Source organism: Hippoglossus stenolepis, chromosome 13 (assembly GCF_022539355.2).
Source record: "Hippoglossus stenolepis isolate QCI-W04-F060 chromosome 13, HSTE1.2, whole genome shotgun sequence".
Lineage (NCBI taxonomy): Eukaryota > Metazoa > Chordata > Actinopteri > Pleuronectiformes > Pleuronectidae > Hippoglossus > Hippoglossus stenolepis.
In genome coordinates, this window is record NC_061495.1 from 1,777,499 (window position 1) to 1,790,166 (window position 12,668).

Consider the following 12,668-nt stretch of genomic DNA (forward strand, 5'->3'; position numbering starts at 1 on the left):
GAACAGGAAGGAGAACAGGAGGGGAGAACAGGGGAGAACAGGAGGGAGAACAGGAGGGAGAACAGGAAGGAGAACAGGAGGGAGAACAGGAAGGAGAACAGGAGGGAGAACAGGAAGGAGAACAGGAGGGAGAACAGGGGGAGAACAGGAAGGAGACCAGGAAGGGAGAACAGGAAGGAGAACAGGAAGGAGACCAGGAAGGAGAACAGGAGGGAGAACAGGAAGGAGAACACGGGGAGAACAGGAGGGAGAACAGGAAGGAGAACAGGAGGGAGAACAGGGGGGAGAACAGGAGGAGAACAGGAGGGAGAACAGGGAGGAGAACAGGGGGAGAACAGGAGGAGAACAGGAGGGAGAACAGGAAGGGGAAACAGGAGGGAGAACAGGAAGGAGAACAGGAGGGAGAACAGGAAGGAGAACAGGAGGGAGAACAGGGGGAGAACAGGAAGGAGACCAGGAAGGGAGAACAGGAAGGGAGAACAGGAAGGAGACCAGGAAGGAGAACAGGAGGGAGAACAGGAAGGAGAACACGGGGGAGAACAGGAGGGAGAACAGGAAGGAGAACAGGAGGGAGAACAGGGGAGAACAGGAGGGAGAACAGGAAGGAGAACAGGAGGGAGAACAGGAGGGAGAACAGGAGGGAGAACAGGGGGGAGAACAGGAAGGAGAACAGGAGGGAGAACAGGGGGAGAACAGGAGGGAGAACAGGAGGGAGAACAGGGGGAGAACAGGAAGGAGAACAGGAAGGAGAACAGGGGGAGAACAGGAAGGAGAACAGGGGGAGAACAGGAAGGGAGAACAGGAGGGAGAACAGGGAGAACAGGAAGGAGAACAGGAGGGAGAACAGGAAGGAGAACAGGAGGGAGAACAGGGGGAGAACAGGAAGGGAGAACAGGAGGGAGAACAGGAGGGAGAACAGGAAGGAGAACAGGAGGGAGAACAGGAGGGAGAACAGGAAGGAGAACAGGAGGGAGAACAGGAAGAGACAGGGGGAGAACAGGGGGGAGAACAGGGGGGAGAACAGGTTCCCCACAGAGGAAGCTCCTATCTCCTTGTATCTCTACCAACTATGATCTCATTCTGTTGATCACTTCCCGGAGCTCAGGACCTTCAGTGAAAGTCTGAACGTAGATCGACTGTTGAATCTAAAGCTTTACGTCACAGCTCAGTTTTCTCTTCACCACAACAGTCTCGTCTTCTTCCAAACACAGACCTCGTACTTTCAGCCTCGGGCCTTTTGATCAGACAATCGTGTACGATCTTGTCATCTCCTTTGATCTGCTCAGAAGTGAGTTTGTTGACTTTCTTTCTTTCTGTATTGAATCCGTTCGCTGTGTTGAAAGTGAGATTCCTTTTGAACCGAGAACAAGAAACAGTCCACTTTGATGTTTGAATGTTTGAGCTTTATATCGAAGATCGAGTGAGATTCAGAAAAGGAGAAATGATCAACATACTCACAGCAGCATATCGTCCGCATAAAAATAAACATAGCATGACTCGGGGCAATTTTATTTTGTAAAATGTAGAATATGTAAGATATTTGAATTTCTGTACTTATTGTGTATATCCATCTATTTTCATTTGGGCAGATGGTTAATAAACCATAAACTATTCTGGATCAAGTTGAGTCGACGGCTGGAGGTTTATCAAGATTTGTTAAATCCGAAGAGAACAGTGTGTTTTCTCAAAGATTAATTTGTACTCGGTCTTATCTGCATTTACATGAAACTAGTCTGTGATGCAGAAAGATTTAGAGCAGAATAAACATGGACCTGGGTTGGGATGGTTCCTCAGGGCGTTTGTATCATCTGCGTAAAACTTGAAATATTAGTACTAATTAAGAATATTTCATGAATGTATAATTTGAATAGCAACAGAATGAGATTAAACCTGGAGAGAACTCTGTGTTTTCTCAGAGTTTGATATGAGGACACAACCACAACACATGACGCATGAACACGCCCAGTATTTCATTAGTAATAAAATCTGTCTGTGAGAAAAAGTCTCAAGTGTTTCAAGTTCTTCTTTAAATCCTCGTCCACCTTTTTAGAGCCTTTTTTTTTTTAAATATTCAAATCTTTGCTCAGATCCGAAGCCAAACTGGAGGAAAGGGTGACACGACATGTGTGGGCCCGGGCGAACCAGCGCTGGGCCTGGATCCTGTGGCGTCGGTCACATGTCAGGAATGAGTTACTTGAATTACTCATCGCACCGAAAAGCAAATTTCAATCTGACAACACGAGATGGTTTTGATGTTGAAGGTTTTTCTCGATACCTGGAACCACACGGAGTTAAAATCCCACACTTCAGCACTTGGCCTCTGGTTTGATTCTGATCCAGTAAGTGTTTGTTCCGCAGCCAGTCAAGAAGTAGGCAGTAGCTTTACTGTAAACACAATTATGCTAACTGCGGCAGGATTCAGTGACCACATGAAGGGAGATGGACTCTCACGCAAAACACACACTCAGGCTCTCACACACTATACTTACTCACACACTCGTAAACCAGAGCACGGCATGCATCCGCACCTGCAATCTCACAACACAGACCCACCGGCTGCTCACATGGACACACACCTACACAGCGTAAACAACTTCCTCTGTGGTCGCGGTGATTAGAAAGAGTCCAACGAGTCCGGCCCCCTCACTGCGCACACACACACACACACACACACAAACACACAAACACACACACACTTTGGAACCACAACACTCCACAGGGGGCCGCACTGACGCTGTCCAGTACTAAATATCTGCAGGAGACACACAGGCTGTATATGGACAACTGCTGCATGCACAGCAAACAAACACACACTCACACACTGCCACACACACACACACATGCACAGACAGACACACAGACAGACACACACAATGCCCAGTGTCTTACCTCAGACAAGCATCTGTTTGGTCAGTACTGTCATTTGCAGAATAACACATCATTCTTTCCAGCGTGGGAGTGGGCTGGGCTCTTTGGTTTCACAGTCACTGTATTCCCTCTAGGCAACACACACACACACACACACACAATCATAGTCCATGTCGCACACTTTTGCACAACACTAGTTCCCTTCTTCTTAATTGTGAATTTAAGGGAATCCTCTGCTTCCTCTCCATCAGTTTGCACTTGGTGCAGGTCGATGCTGTCAGAAGGTGAAGGGTTCAGATCCCTGGCTGTGGTGCGAGTCTCCTCGTCTTGGCCCTTTGACGCTGAGCAGACATCGATCCAGACTGACCTGCTGTTTACTGAACATCGTCTGCAGCCTTTACATGTCCCACAGAGCAGAGGGCATTCGTTTTATTCTTCAGTCCAGTGAGGCTGCGTTCAGTCACAGAAACCGTGACCGTCTTTGTCCCAGAGCAACACTCGAGCTGCACACGTCTCCGCTCTTCAAGGGGACTTCACTGCACTTGGTAACAAAACGGGTTGCGTGCAGCTCAGATCATTTTAAATCTTATCGTGCTGCAGCATCGTAGGCATGTGGTTTATTTGCAGGCAATACAAATCAGTGTCAGCTAATAGAGAGATGCTGCATGTTAAAGTGAAACCTCAAATCTGCAGCTTCTGCTGCGGAAACCACTCGCAGATAACCAAGCAGTGTCCTCGCATTTCCTCCCGGGGCTTCCTGTGCCCCGAGATGTGGCTTTCACGCTGAATAACGACGAGCTGCCGGGAATCTCAATTACTGTGAATTTGAGAGGCCTCAAAATCTCGTGGAAATTCACCACACAGAGCAAATGTTTTGATTTGTGGCCGAGCCGCAGATTTTAGAAACTGCTGTTTTTGAGAATCGATAAAAGAAACATGGTGCTTGTTTCTCTTATCTGCTGTTTTGGCCTTTTTAGAATAAAATCTACAGTGAAATAATTAAACATCTGCATTTTTAATGTTCAGATCTTCGGCCTAACGTACGAAGTGATGACATTTGATGGTGAATCTAGAGGGGAAGATGATTTTCTGAATAAATCAATAGCCAAAGAGTAGATGTGGTTTTGGTGTCCACTGCCTCCAATATACAAAAGCAATAATCTCAAAGGGAGGAATTTCATTTAAAAAGAGGTAAAAAGGCGAATCTGTGATGGACGGTTGTCTCAGCAGAGCAGAATGTAACAGAACCACAAAACCAAGAGACTTCGAGAGTTTGCATCTGTTGCCTCGAACTTGTTGAAAGTCAGACTTGGGGAACACAGAAAATCAAAAGCCGAAGGACAAGTGAAAATGGTCGTCTGAAAACAGTGAACTGAAAAGACCTGGCAACCTAATATTCCCTGTGCAGCCACGTCACTACTTTATTGAATCTGGTATTTAAAGAGCATCCAGCGGTTGATTTCCCTTCAAGCAAAGGTCGACAATTGGAAGAAAGAGTTTTTAAGATACTTCTCAAACAAAAACGGTTTTGAAATCTGCCTTTGCACAAATCCTTGGTTTCATTTTCCTGCCTGCGCTCAGCGAGAGCAACTGGGTAATGACCCCGAAAACCCCAACGGCAAATCAGCTCGCCGAGTCAAAATCCATTTCTCAACCCCGGCACTGACGACGTTTGCGTAAGTGGTTGTCACAGCGCGACATGTCATCAGGCGGCTGACTGGTACCCACACATCTGGCCTCTCAAGACCAGCGAAGTCCTGGTAATTTGATTTGTCTTCCCAATAATTGCGACAATTACGCAGCATCAGTTCAGCCCGTCCGCCCATTCCTGGCCTCGGCTGATTTTACATCGAACCGACGGCAGGAAATGATGGAGGAGTCGAGCTGTGAGGTGCTAACGTCTCTGTCCTCAGACAGAGACTGTGGATCCGGGATAGACGTGAGAGAAAGGCCAGGAAACACTCACTCATACAGTCATGGTGTGTGTCTGTCTGTGTGTGTGTCTGTGTGTGTCTGTCTGTGCGAGGCTTTGGCAGAGTGGTTGTGGTATAGATCTCATTTCTGAGAACAACACTGGGCATAATCTCCTTTTGAGGGTGTCACATTTTTCCCCCTGTGATGCTGTTGCAAACTTATATATTTTGAGTCTGCACACACGCACACGCACAGACACACACACAGACACACAAATGAGGGGTATTTAGAGACAGGCTGTAAAAAACACCAGCATCTACTGTACATTCTTCAGCTGTACTTTTCCGAGGTGTGGCCTATACAGCACCTCAGCGTCTGTGATTCATCGACCACACAGACGCTTAATTAGAAATCGGGACAGAAATAGAACGTGTACAGTTCACGCCGCCGTGGTTACGCTGATGATCCTCCTGATCGGTGTTTCTTAAACCCTAAAGTGGGTCATGGACCCTTGATGGGCGGGTCCCGCGGCTGTTTGGGTTCTTTTAGGTTCCACTGACATTTCCTTCATGTTCCACCGTGACCTGGTTATAAGTGAGAGAAGTTGGCGTCTTGGCTGCGCGACAGTTACGACAGAAGTTTCCTGGAAATATCTCTTTGCAGTTTTGTCGAGAGCAGATGAGCTGATTTCACGCGCACAGTACGATCGATGGGTTGAACTAGTTCTTACAGAACGAAGCAGAATGTCGTCAGTAGGAAAAGTTTATCAGACGTTATGTTGAGGCTTTAGTTCACAGATCCTTTAGTCTCCAGGTAATTTCCTTATCATTTCATTTGGAGACGCAGGTATTTAGTTGTTCCCCGGGCCAAGATCTTTCTGATGCTGAGGAAGTTTTCTGTAAAAACTCGTCTATGAACCAAACTGGCCCTCAGCCCTCGTTTTGATCCTTTGTGTCTGTCACTACGTGTCTGTGGTGAGAGCAGACGTTTCTGAAATGTTGAAAACACAACATTTGTGGCATCTGAGATTTATTGAAACAAATGGAAATGATTGTGCTCTGTTTTTTTTTTTATTATGATGGTGAAATGTGCATTCATGAGGTTTGGTTATGGTAACACACACACACACACACACACACACACACACACACAAATGTGGGTCAGTAACACAAGGTTTAACGGCCTCTGCTCGGAACCAACGGTCGTGTTTCTGTTGATGTGACGGAAACGATGTCAATCACTTGAGACGTGATTTAATCTGCGTTTTTAAAAATTAACAGACAGAAAAATTAAATATAAGAAGGTTTGATGTTTAAGATTCTGTGTTGAAGCTTTTAAAAGAAACATCTAAACCTATTTATTTATATTTTATAATCCTTCCATTACAAGAGTTTAATGCAAATAATCAGTCTTCATTCTGATATTTATGCTTTTATTTTATGTGTGAATCACTTTTTCACTTTGCTCTATAAAGGTAATATTCAAGTTATTATATTCATTATTTGTTTATTCAGTTAAATCGACGGCTGCAGCCGAAGTTGTATTAAAGAAACAAGTCGTCTCAGTGTTGCACTAAATCTCATCGTACGTCTTCACTCGACGTGACGACAGCTCAGGCAAACGTTACGACCACATCAGGCATCGAACAGTGAGATCGAACCAGCCAACACTCATTTGCATGTGAACAATAAAATTAGGAAACGCCTCCTAAAGGTGACACTTTCAAATAATCAATGTCAATAACTGCATATAAATGGCACTTTATGAAGAGACCATGCATGTACTAAACTTTACTGACTTTCATTTATGAGTAAGACGAGTGTGTCTCATCAGAAAGTCTGAGACGTCACAATAAAAGACCAGGAAACAAATGCAAACAAAGCAACTGAGGTGAAATTCAGACAAAGAACTAAACAGATCTAATTAGAAATCAGGATTTTCTTAAAGAACAAGAGCAGAAATGAAAACCTCTGCGTCAGCGAAGCACTGAGGGATTTACACAAGACCTTCCCTGTGTTGTTGTGCAGCAAAGTGTTTACACAAAGTGTAACTTAACTTGCTGGATGAACAAACACCAATGAAGACGCAGCGTCCAGACTGTAAACACGCTGTCAAAAGATATATTGTCCGATTTAGAAAATGCATTTAATCATCTTGATTTTTAAAAGTTTTCTTTGTGAAAGTGGTCGGAGCACGGAAAGTAAATAAAGTCCGAGAATACAAAGCATTTATCATTCTTAAAAGTTTCTGAGGATGATTTCTGCAGAAACAATGTTTATTCCAAGTCATTTTAAAAATTTTGAATAATAATAATGTTCTCAAAACCATGGAAAGAACAGTCCGTTCCCCTGAAGGGCCACTCTAATGGAACCTAATGGGGTCGTTAGGGCGACACTCTCCAAAACCAAAAAGTGAGCCCCAGGGAAGAGGTTGTTGAAAGACCACGGAAAATAGTTTGTGCCCATGTCTCACACACACACACACACACACACACACACACACACACACACACACACACACACACACACACACACGGAGACAACAGTCTGTTTCCCTAAATATCAGATTTAGAAAGACAATAACCGCAGCGTAAACACAACAAAGGCTCGGACGGCACAACACAATCTCAGCGCTCATCAACGTCCTCGACAGAAAGCATTTGCATAATGCGTCCACTGTAGTACGGTCAGATGCGACCACGAGAAAGTATACATCACAATTATCCTGTGAGATCTGTGATTTATCGTACGCGATGGGTCCAGGGAAACGAGGCTGGACGGACGCTGTCTTCAGAGACCTGTTTTGGTAGGAAGACCATAATTGCCTTGAGTTGGCTCTTGCGCAAACGCAGCCTGCTCCAGTGCTGAGAAAGCATCGCAGTGTGCAGATGTGTGTGTCCTTCTGCAACTGGGTGTTTCTGTACATGCATGAGACGGAGTGTTACTGTGTGTGTGTGTGTGTTACTGTGTGTGTTGCTGTGCTGTTTTTCTGCAAACCCCTGACTTGATGAAGTGGGGCCACTGAGCCAAAGCACCGCTGAGAGTTCAGAGTCATCAGCGAGGATAGTGAGACAGAGAGCGACCGCAGCTTTGGTCGGGACATGGTCAAGCTCGGGTCAGGGCCGGGTCCGCGGGGAACGGGCTATATTAAGTCACGGAGTTTGTTTCAGGGAATGTTTTTAAGGAAAGCAGCTGACCCGCGTGTTTGGGTTCACTGTACTGTAGCTGTTTGTGCCATTCTTTGTGCCGCTCCTGAATCCAGCTTTTCCTGGACTGCCGTGATCTCGCAAAGTCACCCTGATGTCAGCGTGAGCGATGTGGACGTTTGGAAACGTTGGCGGGCTTCTGTACGAGAGCGTCCGTGCAGTCCTAAATCTTTCTGAATCATTTACGTTTCACCACAGAAACTGGGCAAATTGCTTTCCCACAGAGCGATTTCAGATTCCGTTGATCCCTCGTAATGTGCAGCTTGATGCGGAATGTTTTTCCTGCGCCGCCGCTGCACAGGGAGACATTTGATTCATTTCAACACAGGAGATGACAGGAAGGTCATTTGTCAGTTGCCTCCATTATAATTGAACTGTTTATTCACATGATCCGGTCAAATTTGAGCTGCATGACATAAGTTCTGCTGAAGACGTTTTCACACCTTGTGTTTTCGTTTGCACCTTCGCACTTTTCAGTTTCGTCAGAACCAAATACCAGGTGTGAAGGGCTCCGACCCAAAGTTGTGGTCTGGGTCAAAAATGAACCCTGGTTTCGTTTGCACAGTGAAAACATTTTTTTCTATTCGGAGAGTTCGGACTTTGGAGCCAATCACAGGAAGTTGAGACGTCATTAAACAATAGAAGGATTAAATAACTGAGGACTGCTTATGTCCAATGAAAGCCACAGGTTCTTGTTTTACCAGATTCTGGGGAATAGTTTCTTCTGAGATGTTTGAGATTAATGTTCCTTTTTATTATCTGCTCGCTGGAAGCCTCCCTCTCCCTTCGCGTGGGGCTTGTAACAGTTCTAGATATTTGAACGGGGGCTCTGGGTTCCCCTTTTTATTATTCATTTTTCTTGTTTCTCATTTCTCTTCTCCGTGCTGCAGACACTGGCCTCTGGTCTATCGCAGGCATGGTCCTGCTTGATTGCTGTGATGAACGATGGGTGGATACGTTGCAATGTGAGTTGCTGGTTCCTCTTAAATGAATACAAATTAATAACAAAAGCAGAATAGAAGAAGAAGAAGAGGAAGCAGCTGCAGTCTTCACCTCCGACGACATGTTTGAACCACGAGGACGTTCATTTGGTGCATTTGAACTAGTATGAAGTACTGTGGAGTACTGTAGTACTGTGGAGTACTGTAGTACTGTGGAGTACTGCGCCTGAAGGTGCTGATGCTGCTAGTGATGCCATCATGATGTTACCATGGCAACCAAATGCTTTATTCATGTTCTACTACCAATCAGAGTCAGGTACAGGTAGACTCCGCCCACGTAGGTGATGACCACAGGACGTACGAGTGTCAGACAAACTTCTTTAGTCCCTAAATTACAACGTGAAACTAACAGATCAGATGAAACTCTGGATTAAATGAGTCTTTCAGGTGTGAACCCGTCCTCGGAGTTTAATCAAGACTAAAGTGAAGCCAGCTCTGAGCCTCACGTGCACATCTGCCGGCCCGTGGGATTTTCCCGAAGTTCTTTCCCAGACTCGGCGACAGCGCGTGCGCGTTGCTCTCTGCAGCAGCGAAGGTAAACTGTCCCTGTCCATTCATGAGGAGGACCTCCAGTGCTGTCCCAACCTCCCATTACACACCATCAATCTGTCACCGTCACTGTTACTGTAAGGTCTGTTCCACTTGAAACAAGCCTCTAATTACACTGCCAGTCGACTCCCACTGGACCACATACTGTACGCTGCAGCGAGCGGGCCCGCTGCACTGTAGGTCCACACTGAACTGTGTCGGCTCGCTGCCGCTCTCTGTGTCTCTGTCGCTGGTTCAGTTCCCAAACCTGCTCTCAGAATAGCCCGTAGAAAAGAGGCCACAACACCGATTTACACCCGTGTCAACACGCAGCTGACACGGCTGCGGACACACGGGGGACACATCCGAGCACCGGTTTCTATGTTTGGGGTCTGGGGTCTGGGCCCCCGGATGTGAAGCTGAGACCTGGTTACACACAGCAAACAACTCTTTCTTTCTTTTTTAGCTCTTTGTCAGTGAGTGGAGGGACGAGTGGGAATCGACACAGTGGCCCTGAAATGATTAGTGGTTTTCTTCCCACTGTGTGTGTGTGTGTGTGTGTGTGTGTTGGTGATGGAGTGTAAGCAGTAAAATAGAAACGGGGCACCGTGTAAACCATCCTGTGGGTGGAGGAAACTTTAGAGCCAATCGGATGATGACATTGCCTTTGGTCGCGCTGTTGACAGTTGCTAAGCTGGAAAGCTGCTATTTTGGCTTTTTGCACGAGGGGCAAATTACGGGAACACGTGTTGCTCCAGTATCAGCAAAATGTGTGTGTGTGCGTGTGCGTGTGCGTGTGTGTGCGTCCAGCAACCTTTCACCTCAGTATCTGCATCTGAACTTGTAACCTGCAGATTAGTCCGGAGTCGGCCATGATAAACACAGTGAGTCACTTTCATTAGAAGTGGAAGGATGGGTTCAGATCCCACTCCCTCGTCACAGGCCGTCATTTAACTGAGACTTATATGGTTTGGAGTAAATTAAATCCAGAGCAACAGTTCTCCTTTCATTTCCTTCGGTCACATTTTATTTCCTTTGCATTTCGCAGCGATGGCGTAAGAGGCAGTCGAGCTGTTAAACTGCGACTCGAGTGCAAGAGCTGCGTCCGAGAGCCAGAGGATTCAGCGAAAACAGCCGGGCGTGTATTATCTTACTGCGCTGCGTTTCCTAGGATCTCACAGAGTTGGGAATTAGCCCGTGAATCATCATTACGGGGTAATATCCACGCTCCGACCCGCCGTTGTCTGTGTGATAGATGCTTTAAGAAACCAGGCTCGTGAAACACTAGACGCAGAATGTGGACCACACAGGAAACTGCTGAGGAAGAGGAGCCAACAACCTTCCCCTGTTCAGCATCTCTCCAAACACCAAACACCTCCTCATCGTGTTCTTTCACTTTTTATTTATTACACACACAATAAGACAATGTTTCCTTTGATAATGAATTCATCTGAACTCGATCATAAAACCTGTCTACGTTTATTAAGATGTATAACCATCCCGTCACCGATTCTCTTACTGGGCCTCCGGAAGATTTGTGTTCTTACATTTCTGATACAGGTCATGATGAATAAAAGGAAATAAAAGATACTCGTATATAAATAAGATTAAAAAGAAACAGAAAAATAGGTGATTATAAAGATTATATATGAGTTTTGTTATTGGTGCCCATCTTTTAAAAAATCGGTTCCATAATCAAGACCTTTTTTTACGCTGTCTCTCCATGAGATGTAAGATAAGAAGTAGCAGCGCAAAGGGAAAGATGGCATAAGAAATAAAAATAGCAACAGATTCTAAGATAAAACAGAAAAACTGTGTACAATAAAAATAGGCTGTTTTTATAATATAATATAAAAGTTGTGTAACTGTGCAATTTGTCCAAATTCTTTGCAATATCACGAAGTCCTGAACACAGCAGCTCGTGGTGAACTTCCTCCCGTGTCTCACATCGGCTCCTCCGGACGTTCTCCGTACCTTCTGCTTGTGAACTGGCTGAAGGAACTCTGCAGAAGGTCCGGAGGCTCCCACTCGGACCCACATCCAGCCTGAGTTCAGTCCGAACGCAGCTTCAGCTTGGGTCCTGTCTCTAAATGTCTCATCTCTTCCTATGTTTGTTTCCTGTTCCCATCTCTGTGACTTTCATAGTCCTCTCATCAGGAGCATGTGCAGGAGTTGAGTGTAGGTTTTCCTCACGTCTCCCCAGGCTGAATGTCCCCTCTGATAACTGATGGAGTCTTTGTGATGAGTAGGAAGTGTGTGCCAGCAGATGGTTGTGAGTGTGTGGGAATGCTGCACAGGACATGTGCTGCTGTCAGCGCTCTCGGCCAGTGGAGGTGTTCCTCCTCTGCCCTTCTTGTGGAGCCAATGTTTCCCTCAGGAAGTGAAGTGACTCAGTTGTGGTTGGACATTGTTTCTGACTGCATATGGTGTGTGTGTGGGGGGTATAAAGTAAAAGCAGGAATGTCTCTGTATGCACATTGCATGCTTGCATTCATCATGTGCATTTTTAGGTGACTGCGTGATTTCCAGGAGTTAGCTGCTTCTCTGAGGTTAACTGGGTTCTACCTCTTATTCCTCGCTGCAGGACATGTTTTATGACACTTGCTGCAGACGTCTCACCACTCTGCCCCGTATGTAAAGTCTAAGAGGAGCATGCAGGGTGCTGTCTAAACCCAAAAGCACCCAGACGGCACAGAGTCCGTCTTGTCTCCTGGATGCAGAAATAGCCTGAAGCTGAATGGACGTCAGGCCAAAGTCAGCCGAGCGCCTCACGCGTTGGAAGTAATTTAAAGAACTCGTATAAGCGATTCACAGAAAAACATGTTTTCTTTTCGCTGACCCTGCAGAATAGTTTTGGTTTCATGATGTGTTGAAGTTTTGAAATATCCTTCTGTGAGATCACCGAGGTCACCGCCCCTGACGCGATGGAGGTTACCGTAATTCTGCCTGTGGTGTTCAATTACAATTGACAAATTTAAGAGGTTCATCTATTCCTAGAAAGGGTGTGTGTGTGTGTGCGTGTGCGTGTGTGTGTGATCCACTTTCTAGAAGCTGCCCAGTGAACTCTGTGGATTACTCAAAACCAGGACATTGTTTTCTGATCATTTTCTCTTGAGCACCAGAATGAAACTGTGTTCACGTCTCATGTGTTG